This window comes from Castor canadensis, chromosome 5 (assembly GCF_047511655.1).
Source record: "Castor canadensis chromosome 5, mCasCan1.hap1v2, whole genome shotgun sequence".
NCBI classification, from domain to species: domain Eukaryota; kingdom Metazoa; phylum Chordata; class Mammalia; order Rodentia; family Castoridae; genus Castor; species Castor canadensis.
Window position 1 is genome coordinate 155,232,426 of NC_133390.1, and position 26,236 is coordinate 155,258,661.

Consider the following 26,236-nt stretch of genomic DNA (forward strand, 5'->3'; position numbering starts at 1 on the left):
GTTCATATGTGCACACAATATACCCTGATTAGATCCATCCCTCCATTATTCTCCCTCACCCCGCCTTCTTAAAACAATTTCAATAGGTTTCATTTTTCTAGTTTCATACAAGTATACAAAAATACATTAACCATATCTGGCCTTCTTCACCCTCTCCATCTCCCCTCCCCTCCAAATGGTATCTCCTCCTCCCGCTCCGGGAACTGTTTTACATTCCTGTCCTTCATTTTTAAGTGCGTATTAATTCTTCAAAGGGGTTTCACCACAGTACTTCATGCACGCACACACTGTATTTTAACAAGATTAACCCGTTTGTATTCTCTTTCCCGTCTCCCTACTGCTATCAGTCAACAGCCCTCAGCGCCTTTCTGCACCTCGCTCTTTTGAAACATGGAGGAATCGTTCATGTTCACTGAAATGGACTATGTAACCAACACCCTAATTGTGACTCAGAGCACCCCAAGAAACTCCGCCATACTCCTTTCCCATCCTCCCCACACCAGGGGCAGCCACACTCTGCCTCTGTCACCAGAGATCGAATACTTTTGTCTGTCCTAGAATTGCATAGAAATGGCACCGCTATAACGTGTTACTTTCATGTCCAGCTTGCTCTCACTCAGTGTGTTTTGGGATCAACCCACGCAGTTGAAGCATTCGTTTCCCGATTTGTGCTGCAGTACACCACCGGGCTACATGGACGCACGACTCTCTGTTCACTGATCACTATGCACTGGGCTGTTTCCACTTGCCTACTGCATATTAAACTGTTATGATTCGAACATTTGTATATCAGTCCATTGGGGAATGTGTATTTTTATTTCTTTTAGGCAAAAACCTAGGAGTGAAATTGCTGGGTCATGGAGGAGGTATGTGTGTGTCTAACTTTACGAGAAACAGCCAAACTGTTTTCCAAAGTGCAATATCTTAAATACCATTTCAAATCAGTGCACCGAGAATTTCCTCAGTTTTGTTTGTGGCTATATAGTGTTCTATTCTATGATGCCCTGTCATGTTTTTAACCGGTCCCCTATTCAGAGAGACAGTTTGTTTCCAGTCTTTGGCTACCACAAAGAATGCTAGAGTGAATAGCTGTAGAGATGTCACAGATCAGCTGGGTAAGTGCATCTGTGGGACATACTTCTAAGCATGACACAGGCTAATGGTTAAACCTCCCCCTCCCCCAGTATCCAGGCTCCACTTCTTCAGTGGAAGTAATCTCAATTTTCATGGTGCCTGGAACACAGACCAGCTTTTCAGCTTCCATTGTAGCTTAGTGTGGCCACGTGTTCAAGATCTAGCCAATGAAATGTAAGCCAAAGGGTCATATGTGACTTGCAAGAGGGGGTCTTTAAGGGGACCTTCCTCCATTCTTGGCTCTTTTCACCTCTTTAGTGACAGGAAAATGCTCTATCTAGGAAGGCAGATGTGATGGCTGGTATTTGGACAGTCATGTGGGGCCATGAAATGGAAGCTATGCACTGACAGTAGTGGAGTACTAAGATAGGAGTCCAGGTTCCTGAGTTGTGGGGCACCATGGCAGGCTGACTGCCTGCCTCTGGATATCATTTAAGTCAGAGAGAAATCCCTCTGCCCTGTTTCAACGACTATTAGGAATCTGACAGGTGTTCCCTTCACCCTGCCTCCCAGTCTGCACTGGCAGGTGGCCTTTCCCACTTCACTGCTGTGCCCCCCCATACAATCAGTACCACTCCCTCCCCACAAGCTGGCCTCCCAGAGTCGCCTTGCTCTTCCTGCCGCCCACTTGCTCCTGCTGAGCCCCCTTCCCACCAGGGAAGTCCCTGCCCGGCCCCCTTCTTTGAGTCTCTTCTTCTCAGACTGGGCCTCCTCCAGGGAGCCCTCCTGGCCCCCATCGCGTTGCCGGCTTTACTCTAGTGGGTGATTATCAGGTTATAAACGGAGCATGGAGCTGACAGCCTTTCCCAGGTGAAGATGGCCCATGAGGGGCCAAGAGCCGTCCTGGTGGCCCACTTTGCGTGTTCCCAGACTGAGGAGGGAGAGAACAGACGGTTGGCGGAGGCGCCGGCAGGGGGCGCTGGCGCGTCGTCCCCGAGCCGCGGCGGCGGAGGCGCTGGGCCTCGCCCGGCTCCGCGCAGCCCTGCGCGGCCCACGAGGGACCCGCGGCCCGCCCGCCCCTCCGCCCCTCCGCCCCTCCGCGCCTCCGATAATTAACTCCAGCCAATAAAACGCTGATTGCGGCGCCTTTGTACGCGCCGCCTCGCATTGTCATGGAAAGCGGGGTCCCCTCCCCGCCCAGGCCCCCGCAGCTGGCCCGGATCTGCACGAGCCACCTGGACGGGACCGGGGGACCCCGAGCCGGCGGTGCCCCGTCCATCTGCTCCGCCCCCGCCCCCAGCGTCAGCTGCGGAGCCGGGCGGAGGCTGCGGGCCTCGCGGGCTGGGCACCGCATCCCACACCGCGCGCCCGGGCAGTTAGATGGGGACAGGATGAGTGGCCAGGCACTGTCCCCGGCCCCAGTGAGCACTCAGAGATGGCCTTCAGGCTGCAGATGACACAGGGAAACGAGTTAAACAATGCAAATGTCTTTATTTACAAGATTGTCACCCTTTTCCCCTCCCCCTCCCCCCCTCGACCAGCGGTTTGGGGCTGTTTGTCCCGAGCTGTCTTGTGAGCTACCTCGGAAAGGTGTCGCAGGTACGCACGTGTGCTACCCTGGGGAGCCAGGTGCTCTCATCTGCGCTTCGCAGTGTGGCTGGTTAGTGACAAAACAAGGCTGCCCGGTCCCCTCTGCTGGCTACCAAAACACCAGGCACCTTCCAGCCCGGTGTGGTCTGTCTGGCCTGTGTGCCATCCAGGCCTGCCTTCGCTGGTGGGTGCAGGCTGGGCCCTTATGCCCTGAGTGAATGGACCGGGGTGCTGTGTGTCCCTGGGCTTCTGGGAACCCGTAAGGCCCATGAACTCCGTTTCCTCAGAGAAATGGGATAACAACTGTAAAGCAAAGACTAAAGGACTTTGGACCGACACCCATGGGCTGTGTGCCCTTGGCCATGTTGCTTGCAGTCTCTGGGCCTCAGACTCCAGAAGTTGTGGACAATACTCTCACAGAACTGTGGAGAGGACTGAGACACCAGCTGACTTGCTGGTTCATTCATGCACACTTGGGGTGCGACCTACTCCTTTCCTGTTTCCTTGGCTTGGTTTGCATATCTGTATGCTGGGGCACAACCCCTGTGAGGACGGAGGAACCTGCACTGAGCACAGTGCTGGCACAGACCAAGGTTCCCAGGTCATTGGTGGATGCCCATTTGTGCCCATCTCTTGAGTGAATCCCATGGACTCATGGAGTTCTGTGGGGCTGGGAAGTAATCTTCATGCAGGGTGTCACGGAACAATGGCAAGGGAGCCCCAGAGCATCCTGCCTTCAGGGGCCACCCTCTACCAAGAGAGGCCATCACTTGATGACACAAATGCAGCTCTGTGCATGGGAGGGAGGTTGCACTTAGCAGAAAGAGGAGTCCAGACTTGGAGAGAGCTGGCAGGGGGGATGTAGATGGCACAGAAAGAAGAAAGGGGGGCAAAGAAAGAATGATGAGACAGGAACATTCACCCTGCACCCATGGGGCCAGGAACCACCAGGCCAGGAGAGCCAGTGGTGCTATTCCAGTATCTACTCAGAGAAATGAAGTAACTTCCCCAAGGTCACACAGCCAGTAAATGGCAGAGCTGAGATTGGAATCCAGGCAGGCTAACACCAGAGAGCTTGATCCTAGTCATTACGAAGATTAAGAGGAGGGAAAGAAGGGGTGAGGGAAGAGAAAGGTGGAGAGAAGGGCTGGGGACATGTGGCTCAGTTGGCAGAGTGCCTGCCTAGCAAGCACAAAGTCCTAAATTCAAACCCCAGCACTACCCAAAAGAAAAGAAAAGCAAGGAGAAGGAGACAGGGAGGAAGGAGACAAAAAAGAGAGAAGGTCAGCCACAGGAGCTTCCATGAGAGGGATGGTGACCTGGCAGTGCCCAGAGTCACGGAGGGGGAGCTTGTGAGTGAGGAACTGGAGGGCTGCCAGCACTGGGCTCCTGCTATCATCCTGCAGAGCAGGGGCTGGGGGAGATGGGGGATCTTTTTGCAACCCCACAACCTCCTTGCAGGTGCTTTACTGTCTCCAATTCAAACGAAGAAGCCCAAGCCAAAAGGGGAAGTCAGACCCTCAAGCCCACAGTCCAGTTTGCGGGCTGTGTCCTCAGCCCACACAATCTCCAGGCTCTGGCCTCCTAGAGGGGGAGGCAGCAGCAGAAATCCACACCAGTCACCAGCAGAGCCTGGCTGGGGAAGTCCTGTGTGCATGACCACACAGTCCAAACGGGCTTTCATTCACCATTCCTCTTACAGATGAACCTACCTGTGGGCGCCACAGCCTGCATACCCACCAGCCTCCTCTGCAGGGGCAACCTGCCAAGGGCACAGGGAGAAGGGTTAAGGTCATGAGCATCCAGCTCTGACCAAACTGAAGACCTACAGCAGTCAGCACAATCCACTATCTGCAGAGGCAAACACCCCACACACACCCAGCCCAGCACTGACACTGCTCACCTCTGTCAGTTGGTGTCCATGGGGAGGCCCAAGAGGACAAGGACCTGGGAGTTCAAGGTTCAGATTTGATTGGCCTGAGATCCCTTTGAACTCACATCCCAATTTACTTCTGTGTATACCTGAGCTTTCCTGGAGGAGCAACAGATGTCATCAGATGGCAACAGGTAAAACAGAAGAGGCCAAGGAAGGGCACAGAGAAACCCTCATGTCCTGATGAGCACAACATGTCACCCCAGAGCTTGGTGACTCATAACACTGGGATAATTTAACATGGCTCCTGATGGCTATGGGTCAGGAGTTTGGAACGAACCTGGCCAATTAGTTCTGGGCTGCACTCATCCAAAGGCTCGACTGGGGCTGGAGGAGGCATGTGGCCCCTTCATCTGACCAGCAAGTTGGTGCTGGCTGATGGAAGGAAATCAGTTCCTCCCCATGTGGCCATTAGGCAGTTGCCCAAGGGACTACACAGTACAGCAACTGGCTTCCCCAGAGCTATCAAACGCAGAGGCCAAGGTGCACACTGCAGTACATTTTATGGCCAAGATTTGGAAGTCATGTTCTGTCATTTGCATAAAATCCTACTGGTTATATGGATTGGCTTTATTAGAATTCTACACCAGCACGAACATGAAGAGGAGAAGGGCACTGGGGACTATCTGGAGTTTGGGGAGATATCTGAGGGCATTGGAAGCTGTCTGAAGACACTGGGGGCCACAGGGAAGCCAGAGGGGTGAAAGGAAAACCTCGGGCGGTCAGAGTCCTGCAAGTCAGAGTGATTCTGCAGGGCCATGTGCCAGGTTCACAACCTCCCCCACCTCAGGAGGATCTTCCACATTTCCCCTCAATTCTGGCCACACCTTCCCCATACTCACTGGGCTTCCAGATTCGTTGATTTTCTATCAATTCCCTGAAGCCAATCTGAGTTCTCCCACTTCCAACCCTTTGTTCCTACTCTTCTTTCATCCTTGAATGCCCTTCTCACAGCTTCTCTTAGGCTGCCTCCTCCAAGAAGCCTCCCTGAGTATACCCAGGGAGTATGTGCCAATTGTCCCTTCAATCCATAAAGTACCCCTATGCCCCTACAGACCCTCCTGCAGTGCCCATGTCTGCCTTCTTCTGCACCACAGTACCCTGTGTTGGGCACCTGCCCGGCAGCAGGCACCTCGCCAGGTGCTGAGTGCACCCCAGACACAACAGGGAGCTTCTTCAGGGCACAGAGACTGAGGCATGATGATTACTTCCATGGGTCTCAGTGTCCCTACCTGTTAAGTGCAAGGAAGGCCCCTTTCCTTGCCAGCTTGCTAGAGGTTTTCACACTTCACTCATGTGACACAATTTGTCAATTTCTTGGCTCTCTGGCAGGCAAGGGCATTTAACAGCTATCATTGTAGGATGATTATATAATGTGCCACACATCGTTCTATGGTTTTTATTTGTTTATTTTGGGGGGAACTGGGATTTGAACTCAGGGTTTTGCACTTGCAAAGCAGGCTCTACACCTTGAACCACACCTCCAGTCCCACATGTGGCTCTGAAAGTTTCACAAATATTAACTTGTTACATGCCCACACACACTAGGAACAGATACATCAATTAGCCACTTTTTGCAAGCTTAAGTCACCTGCCCAAGGTTACATATCCAGGATTCAAAGCCAGGCTGCCTGAGGTTTGTTTTGTTGTTTTGTTTTTGTTTTGGTGGGAAAGGGATTTGAACTCAGGGCTTCATGTTTGCAAAGCAGGTGCTCTACCACTTGCTTCTGCCCAAGATGGAGTACAGAAACTGGATTCACCTTCTTGCTTGAGACAGATAAAAATATTTTAAAATGACAGGCAAAATATTTGATGCAATAGATTCCAACCCATTGGGTATCAACCAATGAAGGGTCATGGTCCTTGCAAGGCTAGAAGCAAACAAGGTGAGTCCTACAATGTTCCCAGCTACTACATGAAGGGCTTTTCTGCTCCTAGTGCAGGGAGGAGGCCAGGAGGAATCCAGACGTTTCCCTGAGTTGTGGGAATGGAGCTGAGCGTCCAGGAAGGACAGAGTTTCCAGAACAGAATATTAGAGGACAGAGAACTGTCTAGAGAGAAAAGTCCAGAGATCTGAAGAAAATCCCCTTTGGGTCTGAGCCTGGGCACTGGTTGAGGATTTATTTGACAGAACTACTCCAGGTAGGGGTAAACACATCTGAAAAGATTAGAGACCAGCGCCCAGCATGCACACGGGACAGGAAATAGCACCAAATGGAAAGCCTACAGTTCCTGGGCACTGGCTGAACTCAGGAAGGCCTCTTCTCAGGAGTGGGAGATAATCAGCCCTCAACAAGCACTGCTCTGGGCCCACGTTACAAATCACAAAAGCAACACTAGAAAGGACCAAATTGTTTCTATGTGACTTACTTAAATCTCAGAGCAAAACCTGAGAAGATTTACAGAAATGTAAAAATACACAGCATCCAACAAGGGTAAAATTCACAATGTCTAGGACCAAAAACTTACCAGGTCTGCAAAGAAACAAGAAAACATGGCCCATAACAATGAGAACAATCAATCGAAACTGACACAGAAGTAGGGGACAGAGCGTTAAAATTAATGGGAGCAGTGGTGTACGCCTGTAATCCTAGCTGCTTGGAAGGCAGACATTGGAAGGCCAATCCTGGGCAAACAGTCTTTGAGACTCCATCTCAACCAATAAAAGCTGGGTGTGGTGGTGCATGCCTGTCATCTCAGCTACCTGGAAAACATAAATGGGGGATCGTGATCCAGGCCAGCCTGGGCATGTGAAGCCCTATATGAAATATAACAAACGCAAAAATGGGTACAGTGGCTGCCTAAAGACCCTGAGTTCAAACTCTAGTATTGCCAAAAAAACAAACAAGCAAACAACAACAACAAAACCCTGTATTCCGTATGTCTATATGTTCTAAAGTTAGGACATGGAAAATAAAAAAGGACCCCAACTGCACTTCTAGATATGAAAACTATAATATCTGAAATTTAAAATATACTGACTAAACTTAGCAGAAGAAAAGATTAGTGAGTTTGAAGATATAGCAAGTGGAAGATATCCAAAATTGAGCACAGAGAGGAAAAAAATGAACCTATTTAAATAAGAAGAGCATCAGTAACTGTGGAACAACTTAAGAAGCTTTGAAGTCCCCAAAGGAGAGACACTACTTGAAAAAGAATGGCTAGAGCTGGCAGAGTGGCTGAAGTGATAGAGTACCTGCAAGCCTGAGACCCTGAGTTCAAACCCCAGACCGAACCCACCCCCCCCCAAAAAAAATAAAAGGATGGCTTAAAATGTTGCAAATCATAAACCATAAACTCACTGATTCAAGAAGCTTCACAAAGCTCAAGCACAAGAAACAGAAAGAAAGAGAGCGGTCATAACCAAGTTGCTCAAAGCCAATGACAAGAGGAAAATGTTAAAACAGTGGAAAAAAGACTGGTTAAGTACAGAGGAACACTGATCAGGATGACAACAGATTTCTTGCTGAACACTTTAATGTAAGGGAGAACACAGTGTAAGGGAGCAACACAACATCTGTTAAGTCCCAAAAGAAAACATCTGTCAATCTAGAATGCTATACGCAGTTAAACAACTTTTAGAAAGGCACAGCAAAGATGTCTTCAGACGCACAAAAGCTAAAACAATTGATCTGCAAAAGAGAAATGGGAACAGACAAAAATTTCTATCTACACAAGAAATGTTAACTGCATGACTAAATGCATAAATGTTTTTCTAAGTATTTAAATGTCTTTAAATGTTGTTTATCATTCAATCAAAAACTAATATATTATGGAATATGTAATATACATACAGTCCTGGATTTACAATGTTTTGGCTTATAATTGTTTCCATGTTGCAATGGTATGGAAGTGCTGTATGCATCAGCACAAACTGGACTTTGAATTTTGTTCTTTTCCTGGGCTGTGACCATGCAGTCTGATCCTCTCTTGTGATGCTGGGTGGCAGGAGTGAGCTACAGCTCCCAGTCAGCTCCAAGATCACGAAGGGGAAATGCACTTCAACTTACGATGGGTCTGTCAGAATGGGTCTGCTCCTCCAAAGTTGAGGAACGACTTTGTATATAAGTAAAATGTCCCATCACAATAGCATAAAGGCCAGGAGGAGAAAAGTAAAATGTACTGCTGCAAGGTTCTTCTGCTACATATGAAGTGTAATACTACTTCACTGCTCTACTACTTGAGGATACCTTGTAAGAAGTTAGAGGCACATTACAAAACCTATCACAGCCACTAAAAGAATCAGCCAAAAAACCAAGGAAGGTGGTAAAACAGAATAACAAAAAAGGCCATCGTTCAAGTGGTAGGACACTTGTCTAGCAAATGTGGGGCCCTGAATTTAAACCCCAGAACTGCCAAATTTAAAATATAAAAAATAAGTCTGATGGAGTAGCTCAAGCAGTAACAGTGCCTACCTAGAAAGCGTGATGTCCTGAACTCAAACTCTAGTGCTGCCAAAAAAAAATTAATAATAAAATAAAATATAAAAATCACTCAGGAAATACAAAAGAAGGCAGAAAGAGAAAACAGAACCCACAGGACAAATAGAAAACAAAATAGCAAGATTAGAAACTTAAATCTGGCCACATCAATAATCATATTAAATGTAAATGGCCTAAACACCCCCAATTAAAAGACAAACATTGTCAGATTAGATTAAGAAAAAACAATGTGACTGATGGAGTTGCCAGCTTAAAAAAAAAACACACTTTAAATACACAAGTTAAAAGTATAAGGAAAAAGATATACTGTATTAACACTAATCAAAAGAAGACTAGACTGGGTGCTGGTGGCTCACACCTGTAATCCTAGCTACTTGGGAGGCTGAGATCTGGAAGATCTCAGTTCAAGGCCAGCCCAGGCAAACAGTTCTAGAGACCCCATCTTCAATATAACCAGAGGAAAATGGACAGGAAGTGTGGCTCAAGTGGTAAAACACCTGCTTTGCCAGCTTGAAGCCCTGAGTTCAAACCACAGCCCACCAAAAACAAAAAAACTAGAGTGGCTAGTTTTACATCAGACAAAATTTATTTCAGAGCAAAGAGTAATACCAGAGACAGATAAGACCATCTCATAGTGATAGAGGTCAATTAATCAAGAGCATATAAAAATTCTAAATATTTATGCCCCTATAGCAGAGATTCAAAATGCATGAAGCAAGAACTGACAGACCTGTAAGAAGAAATAAATTCACAATTATCAATTGAAATTTCAAATCTTAATAATTGAAAGAGCAAGTAGAGGACAGGTGGGGTGGCTCTATTCTGTAGTCCCAGGTGATCAGGAAGTGGAGATCAAGAGGATCACAGCTGGAGGCCAGCCAGGGGAAAAAGTTAGTGAGATCCCTCTCAACAAACAAACTAAGCAAAATAACCCCAGCTGCACAGGAGGTATAGGTAGGAGGATTGTGGTTGGAGGCTAGCCCAGGGGCAAAATAGAGGCGTTATCTGAAAAACAACTAAAAGCAAAATAAAGGAGGCTGGGGGCGTGGCTCAAGTGAGCCTGCCTTGCAAGCATGTAGACCCTGAGTTCAAACCCCAGTATTGGAAGAAAGGAAGAAACAAAGAAAAAGAAATTATGACCTTCTTCATCCTGCCTTAACCATCACTTTTAATTTTACTTCCCTTGCTCCCTGTGTCTCTCCTGCACATAGCATCTTCTAACATTATATTAATTTAATGTATTTGTATAATGCCTGGAATGATGTCTGGCATTTAGAAGATATCTCAAAAAATACTCGCTGGTTAAAAGCATGATTGAAAGAATGTTAGCTGCAACTGGTGTTATGTGAGTCTGCCTGCAGTCTTTCTCCACTGTTATTTGAATGGGTTGACTAGACAAAATCAATAGATTCTGAAGCTCTGAAGCCTCAGAATTCTAGAACATAAGGGCGGAAATCACTGAACTCCAGACTGTTTTCTCAAGAGGCATACAATGTTAAAATTCTAGAAAGTCGGAAGCCCACAGTGCTGAAATTACAGGATGTTTAGGGACAGAACAGCAGAGTCAGGGACCAGAGGTGACCAGGAATCTATCTAATCCTGGTATTATGGGGGTGGGGGGAGACAAAGCCAAATGGCACTTTGGTATATCCCACCCGCTGGCCCTGTGTGTCCCCTAACTTTGAACTTACAAGGAGGTGTCCACCCATTGAGCCCAGCTGGGCAGACAGAGGACTGAGACTTCACCATGGCTCCGATAGCTGCAGAAATGAGGCTGGGGGGTGGGGGGAGGGAAAGGAGGGGAGGAGACTGTATTTCCCATTTTAATTCAGCTCCTGCTCACTGGGCCCCTTCTGGAGGGTGCGCTCATGAGGCATTGTGGTCATGCAAGACTGGAGGCTGTCATTATCACAGGGAACACTCTCAGCACCTCCTCAGGGACAAGGGGGGGAGGCCTGCCCATCATCCCAGGGACCCTACCCTATGCATACAGAACTGGCAGAGGCTGGGGGCTGGGGTGGAGAGACAAAAGTGGTCCTAGGTCTCTAGGCCTGAAAGTGTGACCTTCACTGCCCCAACCCAGTAACACTCTAGTGGGGCCAACGGTGTGGGTCCAGCAAGGGGGCCCACCAGCCTAACCAGTTGTCCTGCCTCTTTCTATCGACAGCCTTCTACACACTGACGCCGGATGTCACATGTTTTGATTTTACTTTGCATCCACCTGCCATACTGCTTTGCTTACAATGTACCCAGCCAGCATCTAGTGGTGCTTCTGTAGACTCCAAACAAAAAAGGAATTCCATCCGTTTTGCTCTGGATCTGCTTTCCCAGCCCTGTGTACAGATGCTTCACCCCAGGGCACACCTCTCTTGTAGGAACTAGGGAAGGCCTGGAATCCTCTACCCAGACATTTGGATCCCTTGCACGCTGAGCAGACACTTCGCAAGGACCACAGTCTGCATACCAACATGTGCACATAGATTACAGGCTTGGAGCCTGGCACCACCGGCTAACCCTCCTGGCTCAGGTGCCAAGTAAAACCCAAGGCCTCAGCCCAACATCAAGGATTTTCAGTTTCACTTCGCAGGGAAAAACTAGACAGTATCAGGAACCGAAATTGTGAGCACTCACTGTCTACCCAGCACTGTGCCAATGTGGCTCAGCCCATTACTGCCACCACCAGGGGCACAAAGTAGTTAGCTCCTAATACACAGCCCACAGAGGGAACCCTCTGTGAACCACCCTGCTGTGAGTCCCTAAAATGGCCAGGGTTTGTCCACCCTGATTCTTCGCATTGCTTGGATCCCAGGCTGCATATCTGCGTCTTGTGGGGGTGTGGGGTCAGCTGCTGATAGAACCCCAGGAAATGCACAGAGGCGCGGCTGTGTCAGGCACATTCCCAGGGACCCTCGATCCCCTCCCCCACCTGCAACCATTGTAGCCAATAAGCAGGCATTACACACCTGGTGCTCAGGATGGGTGGCACAGGACTCCTTTTCTGGATCCTGCTGGGACACCCCTCCTCTCTCCCCCGTGTTGTTCAAACTGCTGCTATGCCTAACGCCCTCCCCTTCTTGATTATTGCCTCACTGCTTAATTGGGCGGCCCCGCGTGTGTGCGCGCGCGCGTGTCTCTTGGGTTGGGGGGTGTCACTCCTGACACATGGGGCGCCGGGTGGAGGGGGTCCTGGCTCCCTGCCCGAGAGCGGGACCCCTCCCCCCGCGGGGCCGCTGGGGGATCGCGCGGCTCAGACAGATGGACGGAGACCAAGGGGCGGGGGCGCGCTGATGGGGTGCGAGACGGCGGCGCGGCCGGCTCCGAGCCTGACAAAGGCTGGGCGGCGCGGGCGCCTTATCAGCGCGAGCAGACCGGGCGGCCGGCCGGGCCCGCGGCCCGCGCTGGGCGCACAAAGGCCCGGGCCGGCGGGGGCCGCGGGGCGCGAAGATTAATTGCCCAATCTCGTTGTCGGCGCGGGCGGGGGCGGGGCCGCGGCCCCTGGGGACGCGGGGCGGCGCATAATGAAGTGTGCAAAAAGTTAATTTGCTCCGCGACTCGCTGCTCGCCACAATCAAAGGCGAGCGGTGGGGCTGGGGGAGCCAGGAGGATGCCCCCTCCGCGCCCAGCCTGGGATCCCGAGGCCGGGGGTGGGGGGCGGGGACACCGGACTCTCTCCAGTGGTGCATTTGACCCCGCTTCCGCCCGCCCTGTTTCTCTGGGCAGTGCGGCTGGTCCCCTCCTGGACCTGTGTCTCCAGGACACAATGGTTGACAGTTCTGGGGCGAGCATTCTACACCCGGGCGCTGCTCCAAGCGGTCGAGGTCGAGCGTTTCTCTGGCCTGGTCTCCTTGCCTTTCGCTCCCCTGGGCCTGGGAGCATCCGCTTTGCTGATGAACCCAGGCATCCAGAGACTCAGAAAGGGCTCCAAGGTCACAGGCTCTAAACCTGAGCCAGAGCCTAAGGTGGAAAATACACACGGTAGCATGATGTACACCAGACAGCTAGGAAGATGGTCTGGAGCCATATATAGTATTCAAGTTATTCTGGAGGTCAGCACCCCAGATCCCCAGATCAGAGTGCCTGGGCAGGATGTGTTTGCCTTAGACTGGGCTGGGGAGGAGCAGACAGGTCACAGGTGGAGTCTTTATACAGTTGATTGTCTTGCAATCCAAAGGACTTCCAGCTGGAGAGAAAAAGCTTTATCTCTGTGCTAGCTAGTTTCAGAGGGGTCACATGGTTCTAATCTCAGCTAATCAACCATGAGACAAAGAAGGGTTTGTGGGAGAGTCCTTGGCCTCAGCCGGTTTAGGCGAAAGGGGAAAATTCACAGGCAAACAAGGCAATCAGCCCCCAGTCTTAGGGAGTCAGGGGAGTGGGCAGTCTTATCTGAGTCATAGGCTGAAGAAGGCTTTGTTTTGGTAAGCCATTTCTCTAAATAGAAAAGGAAAAGCAAATGTTTTCCTGGTAAAGTTTACCATTGTCACAACATTGACCGATAGCACAGAGGGAGGCCCTGACAGCCTGTAACACCAGCTCTGCTTAATGGCTTAAAGCCACTGCCTGGTAGGAAGTATCTGAACCTCTCCTCCATAAACTAGGCATGATGGCAGTGACACTCAGCTTTAGGATGTTCCCAGCATAAGCACACACAAGATGCATAAGGCAGGTCACCTGGGACAGAGATGCTCATCCACCCAGTGACAATGGCGCCCGGCAACAGCGACTACAGGAGTTCAAGGTGCCGCCAAAACTCCTCCTCCTGAGCGACTTCCAGGCCAGACTGGCCGCTCACCCCTTGGCTCTGACCAGTGGCTCCTGAATCCTATTTCTCTGATTCACTGCCCAGGCCTGTCCTTGGTCTATGGCAGGACCAGGGGACAAGCAAGGGAGCCCTTAAGCGTGATAAGGAGCCAGGCTTTCAGGCGAGAAGGGGCGGGGTTACAGCCAAACCAAGATTTATGGACCTGATCATAATGAAAGAAAAAAAGGACGCGTGTTCGGCAATGCCCAGGGACCAGGACTGCTGCCCTATTACCAAAAATGTCCTTGCTCTCGACTCTGAAAATTAGCATAAAACATGCTGTTTTGCATTCGTTTGCATCTCATTTGCATGCTAATGACTTGACGCCACAATGCACCCAGTCCCCTAAGAGGCTTTTGGTCTTAGGTTTTCTCCCAGCCCCTGCCCCTTATCTTGCACCGAGAAAATGGGGAGATCTGGGCTCTAGGCGAAGCTGGACTGCTTACTCTGGGCTTCTGCCTGCCCCTTTCTGAGTCTCAGTTTCTCTGTGAGCCGAAGAGGACAAACTGAGCAGGGGTTTTCAAATTTTGCTCCTGTAGTCCCCCTTAGGGGCTCCAGGCACAGAGACGGGAGCAGGTGGGGCAGGCACCCCTCCACCATCCCCTCTGAACAGCTGGGGCTCTTAGTAAAATTTCTCTTGAGCAATGCAGAGCTTCTTCTGCTCAAAACAAAGACCAAAAAGTTTGCGAACAAACAGACTCAGTTTTCTCCACCAAATCTTTCCCGTGCCATATTCTCTAAAGATTTGAGTAATAACAGAGTGAAAACAAAGAGCGCTTACCACCAGCAGGCACTGTTCTAAGCCCAGATATTTCACTCAATTTCAGTCATCACAAAAACCTTGAAATGAATGCTGTTACTACATCCCCATTTCATAGATGGGTAAACCGAGACTCTGAAAGACTAAGTAACTTAGTTCAATTCAAACAGTCACTGCATAATAAAGTTTCTGACACAGGCAGCCTGATTCCAGAGTCCACACCATGATTTTATCCAGATCTATCCTTGTACTACAAGAATGAGGAAGTCAAGCCCAGGGAGGGAAAGAATATCTAAACCTAGCAGTTAAACTGGCTCCTGAACCTCACTTTCTGCCTAACGCTGGGGTCAGGGGAAAGATGGCTGGAGAAAGGAAGTCCTAGAGTTTCAAAGATTGTGCAATGAACCTTGAGTGGGAAGAGAGCCTTCGCTGCCACAGGGCCTGTGTCCTCCTCCTTAGCCAGCCTAGTCCCAGCTGGTGGACCTTAGGGAACAGACGGATGAGCCTTAAATCAGGGCAGCCAGCAGACTGAGGAAAGCACCAGGTGTGCCTGCCAGAGCCAGCCCACAAGGCACCTGACTGTGCAGGTGGACGCACCCCGAGGGGGACCCGGTGAAGGGGGACAGGAATCTTTAGCTCACACAGGCAGGCAGTGACAGGCTAGCAGGTGCTTGCCCCCCCACCCCTTGGGGATCTGGCTGGGAAACCCCAGATATAGAGATGACTGGGCCTCCAGAGGTGCATGCCATCCCCTAGACCTTCCCCAGCCTCCTCCCTTCTGCCACCTCCTGCCAAAAAGTGCCCCCTCTCACTCTGCTCCAGCCACTTTGGCCTTCCTTTCATTCCCCAAGCTCAGTCCTACCTCAGTGCCATGGCACTTGCTGTTCCCCACCTGGAACCCCTGCCTAGCCAACCTTTAGCATCCTGAGGTCTCAGCTCAAAAGACACCTCCCCCAAGAGTCCTTCCCTGACCACCCCAGCTGAAGTTAACCACCACCACTCCTTGCCCACCCCATTGCTCCCTGGCACTTCAGCTTTGTTTTCACTCAGCTATTAACACCACCTGAACTTTGCCTTATTCATGGGTCTCTTCACTTAGAGCTTATTCCCAATGTCCCCACCATAGGCTCTCCTTGGAGGAGAGCCTATGGTGTCTGTCTCGTAGCAATATAGTTCTCAGAATTTGTTAAAGGAAAGAAACAAAGACAGTAGCTGTTGCTCATTTATTTTGGGGAGTGTTGGTCACCCCCCTCCCCACCCTGCCCTGAAATATCAGCTCTCAGGGCCCAGAGATAAGTTTGTGTATCACCACTGTTGTGTCCCCAGGGGCCAGCAATGTGCTGGCACACAGTAGGTGTTCAGTGAATATTGATTGCATGAATGAACAAAATGCAAGAGCTCTGGACCAGAAGTCAGGAGGCCTGAGCACCTCCCAGCATTGCCCCTGATGGAAGGGATGTGACCCAGGGCAAGTTCTTTTCTTTGGTTTCTTCTCTGAAAACTGGACTTTGGAATTCTGACACTTCACCAGGACTGTGGAGGTCATGTAGATCATCCTTACTCACTCCCCAGGGAAAGCAGATGGTGAAGCTGCCAGGAGCAAATCTGGATTCCACTTGGGACAGGATACCACCAGGCTCTGCAACCTTGGGGAAATCCCTATCCCTCTCTGAGCCTCCATCTCCTCATTTGCAAAAGGGGTACAGTAGCTGTGAGGACTCTGTGGGATGATGGGAGGACCATGTTGTGCAGTATAAACTTCTAACAGGAGGACATTGAGGTAGAACTTCTGAACTCGGGAGAGGAACTGGTTGGCATTTCTGGCTGGGCCAAGCTCTGTCAGACGCAGAACTGTCTGGGCCTAGTTTGCACAGAGGATGGTGGACATGCAGCCTCAAGGCCACCTCCAGCCCCCTCTTTCCCACTGTTCCAGTTTAAATCTAAAATGTCCTCTGAAGGCTCAGGTGTTAAGGGTTTGGCCAGCTGATGGGAAGTGATTGATGGAGTCATAATTTGAGGGTGTACTGGAAGGTGATGGATTCTAGGAGATGTGGTCTGGTCGAAGTAAGTGAGTCACTGGGGGTGTTCCCAGAACGGTGTGTCTTGTCACTGTCCCTTCTGCTCTCTCTGCCTCCCGCACTTCACCATAAGGTGAGGGGCTTTGCTGTATCATGTGCTCCCTGCCTCGATGCTCTGCTTGGCCACACACAGGCCCAGAAGCAACAGAGCCAGGTGACCATGGACTGAAACTTCTGAAACCATGAGCCAAAATACATCGTACCTCCCTTAAGTTGTCTCTTTCGGGTATTTGTCACAGGACAAACAACTGAATAACACACCCGTCCTCTATGCTGCACCCAAGTGGGCTTCTTAGTGTCAGTGTCCTGTCCTGATCTCATAAATTCCACCTTGCTGCCCTCCCACAGCCCCCAAAGCCCTAAGACAACACCCAGCTCTCTATCTAGGAGCTCTGTGACCTCAGGAATCCTGCTAAAAACACCACGGGTCCCACCTCCCTGATCTGTGGAGCAGATGTGATCAGAAGTCAGAACAGGAGACTGGAGTTTTGCACTGCAATCTAACAAACGACCCCCAGGCATGGGCTGTCACATCCCCATGGGTCAGGTTCACTCAGCACACTGGTTTTGCACTGTTCTGCAAGACCTGGGGCCTCTGGAAGACCTGTTCTGAAAAGCACTGAGTCTGGGGACTAGAACCACCTAGAAAAGTTTTCCCTCATGGCTTTTGCGGTTGGGAATTACTCAGATGAGACCACTGGCCAAAGCACTACATGTGGCCTCTCCTTATATCCAGAGCTTCTTCATAGATAGCATGGAGGCTGGGTTCCATGAGTGACTGTTCCCTGACACCCAAGCAAAAATAGCATGGGGACATGTCACTTCTGCCACATTTTATTCCTAGAAGCACACACAGGAGGGGCAAGAGACACACCCTTTGAGGGAAGGAATGCCAAAAAAAAAAAATCAGTCATTACTTTATTTTTCTTTCTTCTTTCTTCCTTCCTTCCTTCCTTCCTTTTTTCCTTTCCTTCCTTCCTTCCTTTTCTTCTTCTTTATTTTTGTGATGAGGTCTCCTTATGTTGCCCAAGTTGGTCTTGAACCCTAGCGTTCTCCATCCTCAGCCTCCCTTGTAACTGGGAGTACAGGTGTGAACCACTGCACCCAACCAGAACCATATTTTAGAATGGCTTGAACAATGCCTAACCAGTCCTCAGCATTCATTAAATGACAGAAGTACTTGCAGCACAATAGCATCAAGGTTCAATGCTGTGTGTGGTTAAGAGTTATACCAGGGAGCAGTAGGCATAAAAGAGTAGTGGAGAAAGCATAGGGGCAGCTCCCTGGAACCCAACATCCCCACTAAGCCAGGACAGGCCCCAAAAGACAGAGCTAGGACAATGATAGCTAATGCAACTTAATATTATGGCAGGCACTAAGGCAAGCACGCTCCATGGTGAGCTCATATAGCCCACAAACTATCCTTATGCCCATTTATTGATGAGGAGTCAGAGGCTCAGAGAGGCAAAGGGTCTCGCCCAAGGCCACACAGCTAGGCAGAGGCACAGCCAAGGTTTGAACTTAGGCCATGGGTGGTCAGAACTGGGCAATAGTCCAGCCTGCCAGGTGGAACAGGCTGTCCTGACTGTTTGGTGACAGACAGGGAAGGCTTGTTTCTGCTGAACTGGGAGCCAGGACCAGGAGGTTTGTCAGCTGCAGGCCCACAGCCGCAGGCTGGGGGACAGTGGACAGCCAAGACCTCCGTCTGGAGGGGTGGTGGAGGGAGTGCCATCAACCCAGGGAGTAGAGCAGAGTCCCCTCCAGAGGCAGAAAAGCAGCATCTGATGACTGAAGAGCACTGGTCTCTCAGTTGAGCAAGACTTGAGTCCAAGGATCATGACAGACTCTAGCCGCTCGATCCCCACCAGGGGCTTCTACAGGTCAGGGAGCCTCAGCCATAGGGCCAAGAGGGGGAGGGGCACCATTCCAACACCTCAGGTGTCCCAGTGCCCTCAGGACAGCTCTGCCAGTACCCCTTGCCTGTCTCAACTCTTCTTTGATTCTCTTCAATTCCCTTCCCTGCCTTCCCTTTTCCTTGCACCCATCCTTTGTCCATTTCTTTCTTCCATACTGCCCTCCTGCTCCTCCTGCCTCCCTCCTGTCCTTCCTTTCTTCTCTCCTCCTTCTATTCCATCTCCATGTGGAGTCTCACAGACAGGAGAAGCTGCTCTCCAAAGGCAAGGGGACAAGACCTCTGATTCTCAGCATGGTCATGGATTACACCAGGAAATGAACCTCATGGTTTGAACCTTGTAAGGAAATATAAGCCCCAAAAGTGACCACGTGGAGAGGAGTGATCTGGCCAAGAAATTCTTTATTGCGGGGTGGGAGAGGGAGAGAGCTGAGACAGAAGCAGGAAGGGCAAGGGCTTAAATACCCCTCATTGGGACTCAGCATGATCTGATTGGTTAGGATCTTATGGTTCATGCTGATTGGAGGTTGGGGCAGAAGGAGGATTCAAGCTAGACTTGAGGCAGGACTGTGACCCTGGCAGGCAGGACCGTGACCCTGGAAAACAGAAGCTTAAGGGTGCAGTAAGAACTGAAACCTACCGGCGTCATTATTGCCAACAAACCTCAGCTGTCTCAAGCCAGGGATGACCTCTAGAAATCTCCCTAGTACAGAGGGTGACTCTAGAGCATGTGTGTGCACTGAGGCTCTGGGAGATGACACTGTGGGACCCGGATTGTGAACCAGATTGCCTGGACTGAACATTAGATTAGTCCTCTGATTTCATGGCTGGGACAACTCAAGGGGCCAAGAGGTGGGTCAGTGACTGGCACATGGTCACAGTCACAAAGGTGCCTCTGCCTCGCCCAGCTCCTAGCTGGCACAGGCCTCTGACCTTTCTCGCAGGCCTGTGGAACAAAGCCAACTCCCAGCTGATGTTGGCGAGTGTCTGGGAGGGTGGACAGGCAGGCTGTCAGGGCCGGCCACGTGCCCAGAGAACCTTCTGTGCCACGGTTCCCTCGCCAGCCAGGCCCAGCCCACTGGCCACTTCCTGTGCCCCTGGCAGTATAGGGCTGCAGGCCCCTCCTCTCATCTCTGCTCAGCTAACTGAGGTGGCCATGCCTCCTCCCCCCAGGCCCTGGAAACAGAAGTCTCCAATAAAAATGCAAATTTGCTACAGTCCCATCTCAGGCTGGCAGCTCCACCAGGCTGGGGACAGGAGCTGACACTGGCCCAGAGGAGATAAGGCACTTCTGGGCCACCACCCCCCCGCCCCCGCTTTGCCCACTCCTCAGCCTTGTCAGCTCCACAAAGACCCCAGGGAGTCCCAGCCGTCTTGCTTCTCTTCCTCTTCCCTGTCCCCTGAGACCTGTGATGGGTCTGCACAGCCCCTAGCTGCAATTAAGGAGGGAGGGGAGCCTCCAGTTGTGGGAGTGGGGGGCTGACAGAAACAAAGCCAGGAAGCAGGAGATGTAGGAGAAAGGGCGACATGACCAAGTGGGTCTCATCTATGCCACCACTATCCGCTAGGCTCAGAACACCACCACCTACAGAATTCCTTTGTATAAGTTTTTCCTGGTGCAGCCGCATCCAGTGGGGTGCAGAACATCCTTTGAGCCCCCCAGCTGGGCACCCCTGAGCTCAGTCCATCTTGCACATCTGTCCACCACTCCCTTAGCTGGGCCCATTTTGTCTTTGGGACAAGGGAAGCAGCTAGAGAACCCCAATGTCACACAAATCCACTGTAAGCCAAGTATACAGAGCCTGGAGTTGGCAGGGCAGTCACATGGGTCAAACCTCTTCTCACTTACGTGTCTTAGTATCCTTGAATTCCTAGGATGCGTAAGCAGGGATTCAGGATTCTCTGGCAGAAACATCCAGTGATCTACACAAGAGGAACAGGAACAGGGACAGAATCAGGAGCAGGACTGTGGAACTTCACAGCCCAGGTTCAAATCTCACACATTACTGGCTCCAGCTCTACTGTCACCTCCTCCAAGAAGCCCTCCCCAATGGGGAGCCTGTTCCCTGCCTCCAGAGACCAAATCACATTGCTCAGTTGTTTTTTTCCCTCCATGGTATTGATCACTATGTGACATCAGCTTGTTCATTTATGTCTTCCTGTGGTTATGTTTTTAGTTCCTGTCTCTTACTGTAATTCAAGTTTCTGCAAGAACAGACATGAATCACTACTCCTGCCCTTGACCGTTTCTGAGGGATCATGTAGTGAAATTCAGCCAAAGTCACGAGCACAGAAGCAGCCCTCAGTAAGTGCTCAATGAGTGCCCATGATTGTTCTTCTTACGGGAGGGCTGCGAATGACAGAGGTCTGACTCCTGAGCATCCCCACAAATTTCCAACCAAACCCCACACTGCCCACATCCACCACCAGGGCCAAATCCTTCCCCCCCTCCCTTTATTCTCCCAGTCTCTGGACACCTTGCTGCTTCTTTCCATGCCTCAGTGTAGTTTCTCTCTGGAAACTGATGGAGTGATCTCATTGCCTGAAATGTCGCAAAGTTGCTCTAAGTGTCAAAGGAGGTAATGAGGGAGACACATCTGTTAATCCCCAAATGTGACTTCAAAACAGAGAACTCTTCCTGCCTCTCCTAATCTCTTGCTGCTGGTGCAGCCTCCTCCTTCACAGCTGCCCAGGGCTCTGCTTTCCCCTCCTCCAGCCCCCTCAGGTCTCAGGCCTTCCTCAAAGGAGGGGATCCCATTGAGGCAATGTCCTCAAAGTTTAGATGTGATCACTACCATCCATCTTTCTCAAAATTTACTTTATACTCTTCTTCAAATTGTCTCATTTTTCAAAAGTAAGGCCAATTCCTGCTAAGGAGAAACTTTATATGACCACCAAAAATGAAAGTTACTAGCAAACTGTGAAAAGAAGGTGTATGATGGTACACTAAAATAAAGGCTTAAGTAGTAGAAGCTTGGTACTCCCAGCAAAAGGGGGGCCTGAGCTAAGGTCTTCAAGTTCTCAAGATGAGAGGTTTCCAGGGGACTTGTTAAATCCCTTGGTTCCTGAGAGGAACATTTTGTGAGGATGTGATGTGCCCAGTCCAGGGAGAAGCAGATGAGAGAGGCTCTGTTTCCCATCCCCCGTCCTCCGTCCTCCGTCCTCCATCCTCCATGCAGAGTCCACTGGAGGCCAGTGAACTCACTGACAGTCACCACCCAAACAGGCATTTCTAGCTCTTTTCCCTCAGTGCTACCTAGTAAAGGGTCCCGCCTGTGCAGGTGGGCAAGGGCAGGGGCACCGTGGCTGGGAATATCTTTATCTCTTAGACAGACATCTCTGTGTACACCACATGCCTCTGGCTGTGGCTGGTTCTAATTGCCATCTCCAGACTCCTCCTCTACCTGCTCTAGACGCAGGAAGGACAGTTGGACACAATGGCACACTGCTTGTCAGAAAGAAATCCAAAGTGGAACCTCTGGCAGATTTGGTAAAATATGGCAAAAAGCTCGGTGCTGGGATTGGTGACACACCTGCGATCTCAGCACTTGGGAGGCTGAGGCAGGAGAGTGAAGAGACTGAGGTCAACTTGGGCTATATAGCAAGATTCTCTCAAAAGAGAGAGGGGAGGGGGAAGGAGGGAGGGAGGGAGAAAATCTTAGAGCTAATTGAAGGTTTCTTTCTTAAATTCAAGGAGCAATTTCACTCTTAGGAGTCATAGAAGAGAAATAACCATGAATGTGGACCACAACTGCCACGGGATATTCTTGGCAGCGTTGTTGATCATAGTGAGAAGGTGAAAGCAACCTGAATGTCCTTCAGTCAGGGATTCAGTAAATAAAGATGGCAGACTCCTTGCGATGGTAAATTATGTGACCATTTGCCATAAAATATTTAGACATGAAAATAACCATGTGATATTGTTAAGTGGAAAAGTAGCTACAAAACAGAATGACCATATGATCTCTTTTTAAAAATGCAAACATATGCATTATAGAAAGATTGTGAGGGCTTTGGATTGGAGAGGATTTCTGAAGCAAGAAACAAAAAGTACAAACCATAAAGGCAAACACTAACAAATTAATCTGGACTAGAACTGGCTCTGTCTACCAAAGTTCACCATTTTAAAAAGTGGAAAAATACTTTGGTATGATAGAGCATGCTTGTAATCCCAGGATTTGGGAAGCTGAGGCAGAGGAATTGTGAGTTTGAGGCTAGCCTAGGCTATATAGTGAGTTATAGGCCAGTCTGGGCTATAGAGCAAGACCGTGTCTCAAAAAAAAGAAGGAAGGAAGGAAGCAAGGAAGGAGAGAGAGAGGAGAGAAAGAAAGAAAGAAAGAAAGAAAGAAAGAAAGAAAGAAAGAAAGAAAGAAAGAAAGAAAGAAAGAAAGAAAAAGAAAGAGAGAGAGAAACAAGCCACAAGCTGGGAGATGCTTGTAACAATTTGACTGACAAAAATTAGCACCCAAAATATATAAAGAGCTCCTAAAAATCAATAAGCTGACAAAAAGAAAACTGAGTAAAGATTTAAACAGCCCCTGAATAATCAGGGGTAGGTGAATTCAAAGCCCATTCATGTCCACTAGATTGGCAAACCTTAAAAAGCTGGACAAGTCTAAATGTGATCAATTCTGTTGGAACAAAGAAGACTGCTTAATGCTGTTGATGGGGCTTGAACAGCCATTTTGGAGACCAATTACACATTGTTTTGCACTTTTTCTACAACCCTGCAGTCTCTCCCTAGAGATGTTATAGAGAAATGCTTTTAAATGTGCATCAGGAGGTGTGGGCAACAGTGTTCAGAATGGCAGGACAGAGCTGTCCTCTGTCCCTGGCCTGGGCTCCTGATAAACTCCTCTGGCCTCTTTCTTCCCTGCCTTTGGATTCTTTGGGCAGTATGTGCCCCAGGGGTGGGGCTTTAGCTCTTCTACACTTCTGGTGGCATAGCCTAGCCCTGCCCAACAGCCACTGGACAAGCCAGATTCCACACCAGAGCCACAAATCAAGGGCCTCATATGGGTGGAAAGTGGGGGAGGCGAGGATGAGCTGGTCCCGGGGGACCAGAGAGAGGCCAAGCCTGCTCAGGGTGTTAAAAAAGAGGCAGCAGGGTTGTGAGCAGGGCTCGTTAATAAATGATGGTTGGTCCATCCAAGTAACAGACTGCCCTGCTGCTGTACAAAAGAATGGACACCACGGACGCCAACAGGAACCGCCTCCAAGACACACTGCCAAGCGAGAATGCAGGCCAGGCGGCTCCCGGGTTGTAGAGGGGAGGCGTGAACACATGCACACTCACTAGTGTGTGCATCCAATGCTTCTGCACACAGGAAACCAACCCGGCTGGGGATCAGGGGTGGAAGAACAACTTCCTTACTACGGCAGCTCCTTTTGTTTGGACACTGCCTGTGACACTACAGGAAAGTATATCCATACGGTAATTTAAAAGTGGAAAGGGATTCAGTGACAGCACATGTAATGCACACAGAACTATTAATAGAACTGAGTTGAGCCATCGCTCAGCAGTTGACATAACACTACGAGGACACACTTCATTAAATCTTATAGCTTTCTCCCTGGAAAGTTTTCAAATATTTTTCCAGCTGCCTTTTTGGGATTTTAGTGTGTTTTCCATGGACCCTTGATGAGTCTATGGCATCTTGGCATTTGTCTACCAGGCCAAATGCACCCAGCAAATCCATTTGTCCCTATGCCCAGCGGCACGGAGTCTCCAAGTCTACTCCTTAATATGTTGGCCTTTGACAGTCATTGGGCCCTACCCTAGGGCTGCTCTTTAGCACAAGTGAGCCCATAGAGGAACCGGCTCCACTGTCTCCTTCCTTGGGAGCCAAAATTACTTCTGAGTCTCCATTACCCTTTGGACCATGTGGTATACGAATGTCTCTGCAACCGTAAAACACTGCTCTCCTACCCCTGACCTCCTTCTTCAACCTTCAGCTGCACTGGCTTCTTCGTTCCTAACACACACACACACACACACACACACACACACACACACACACGGCAGTCAGATTCCAAGATGGTCCCCAAGACTTCCAGTCTCCCCTACTCCAGGTACATGTCTTACAAAATCTCCTGGACTGTGACTCTGATGGTCACAGTCCCATGGTTACTCCCATGGTTAGATTATTTGATACAGGTGTCCTTAAGATATAGAGATTATCAGGTGTGTTGACCTAATCACGAGAGCCCTTTATAAAATGGTGACTTTCCTCCAGCTGGTTGCAGAAGGGGAAGTGAAAGATTTGAAGCATAAGGATTGGGTACACCATTGCTGACTTGAGATGGAGGGGAGACACATATCCAGGTATACAGGCAGCCTCTGGGAGATGACAGCCAACAAGAAAACTAGGCTGTCAGTCCTACAACCACAGGAAACTCAACTGCTGTCAAGAAGAATGAACTTGGAAGTGGTTCCCCTTCCACTCAAGGTATCTGCTGAGAAGCAAGACAGTTAAGACACCTTGACTTTCACCTTGTGATATCCTGCACAAAAACCCAATTGCTCTATACCAGCACCTGACTTCCAGGGCTGCCAGCCCAGTGGTGCTGAATTACAACACTAAGTTGTAGTCCTTTGATGCCCAGTAGCAGGAACTAATAGACATGCCTATGGTTCCACTCTGGCCCTTTTCTAGATGGGTCCCTTACCCTGAAGGCTCTTTTCCCCATTGTCCACATGGCTACCCTCTCCCTTCACCCAGGTCTGTGTTCAAGCACCCCTTTCCAGAGAGCCTAGCCCTGACCACACTATCTAGAACAGCATTACCCTGTGTGTTCTGTCCCCTAGCCCAAGGGATTGTTCCATCTATCACCTCAACTCCCTCCCATTTCCAGAGTACAGTTTCCTGTGAAGACCCTTTGATTCTGAAATAACGCCAACCTCAGAGAAGAGCTGCAATGTACAAAGAATTCTTGTCACCATAACCTTCACCATGAATCTCCAAATGCTGTCACTTCAACACTTTGCTTTATCATTCTGTCATTGTACACAGATTCTTCCTGACATTTGACAGTAAGTTGTCAATCCAATCCCCTCACCGCAGAACACTTAGGTGAGCATTTCCTACAAACAAAGACATCCTCCCACAGAACTGCAATAAAATTATCAAAATCGGGAAATTGACATTCATAGAAGACTACCATCTACTCATGAAACCCCCACCAAATGTTGCCATGGTCCCAATAATAACACCCTTTGGGACTGGTGGAGTGGTAAGAGCACCTGCCTAGCAAGCATGAGACCCTGAGTTCAAACCCCAATGCTGCCAATAATAATAGAAATAAAATAACATTCTTTATAATAAGCAAAAGAGAGCTGGGGTGCAGTTCAGTGGTACAGTGCCTAGCATGCCTTGAGTTCCATCCCTAGCACTGCAAAAAAAAAAAAAAAAAAGAAGAAAGAAAGAAAGAAAAATTGGTGGACATCCTTACCAAATCTCCTTGTCCTAGGCTCCTCTGATCTGGACACGACCCTCGGTTTGGCTTTGCCTGTCATTACCTTCCCCCTTACTGAGGCTGCAGGCTGCTTATTTTGTAGAAGGTCCCTCCATTTGGCCAGGTGGCTCTTATGATTAGATGCAGTTTTGGCATCTTTTGCAGGAGTCTCACAGGTATGGTTTTGTACTCCT

The 26,236-nt window shown here is 49.7% G+C and overlaps 1 long non-coding RNA gene across 1 annotated transcript in view; it reads right to left on the bottom strand.

The window, feature by feature from the left end:
- Positions 1–26,236, bottom strand: part of LOC141423390 (uncharacterized) — an 85,631-nt gene that overhangs the window by 24,966 nt on the left and 34,429 nt on the right. The window contains exon 2 of the long non-coding RNA XR_012448210.1: positions 20,437–20,510. This is a non-coding gene — a long non-coding RNA (uncharacterized lncRNA). The remainder of the gene's footprint in view (positions 1–20,436; positions 20,511–26,236) is intronic.